Consider the following 784-nt stretch of genomic DNA (forward strand, 5'->3'; position numbering starts at 1 on the left):
CTGCGAGTCTTGCTACTGCCTACACTACCGCCTGCATGCAATTCGACCAACTGCTGTTGACTGTCCACTTCATTGCTACACAATCTCTTCCCATGTCTGCCCCCTCATACGCGACTACGTTCTTCTTCTTGGTTTGCTGTTTCCTGCTCTACCTGTTATGGCACTCCACTTAGTCCAGGAGAATCAATAGTTGGAAGAAAGCCAGGCCAAAATGGTCACACAAAGCTTGTACCAGGGCGGACCTGAGCTGTGGTTCGTTGTTGTAACGGAGGCATAGCCGGGAATGGAGCCGGGTACTTCTAGATGTTCAGCTGGTACTTCTACCACTACGCTAGATGCTGCTTTGGGGACACTGGCATCCCCGTACTCAACAAGCGCCGCTTCTGGTAGGGGACTAGAGAAGTTACCGCACTCAACTACTACCTTGTTCGTGTCACACCTTGAGCCCAGTTGGCTGTTTAGTCTAATAGTATGATTCCCCCTTAGGGTGGAAGAAGTCCTGGGTTCGATTCCACACCACCACAATATCTGCGACCGCCTAGAATACGATGGTCCGAGCCTCACTCCTACGAACAACTCGCGAACTCGCTGGACCCGGGTTCGAGTCCCGGCAGTGGATGTTTCACTCTCTTCTTTTCATCCCCACAACCTAAAACGGCATTAATAAGATTCGAACCTGCGTCTTATCACTCAGCTCAGCGCTATCTAACATTAGACTACCGGCACTACTCGATGATGGCCGTATCTCCTCGAGCCCATAGGGTGACTGTAACTGGTTCGAATC

The sequence above is a fragment of the Gregarina niphandrodes genome (genome assembly GCF_000223845.1).
Source record: "Gregarina niphandrodes unplaced genomic scaffold scaffold00137, whole genome shotgun sequence".
Lineage (NCBI taxonomy): Eukaryota > Apicomplexa > Conoidasida > Eugregarinorida > Gregarinidae > Gregarina > Gregarina niphandrodes.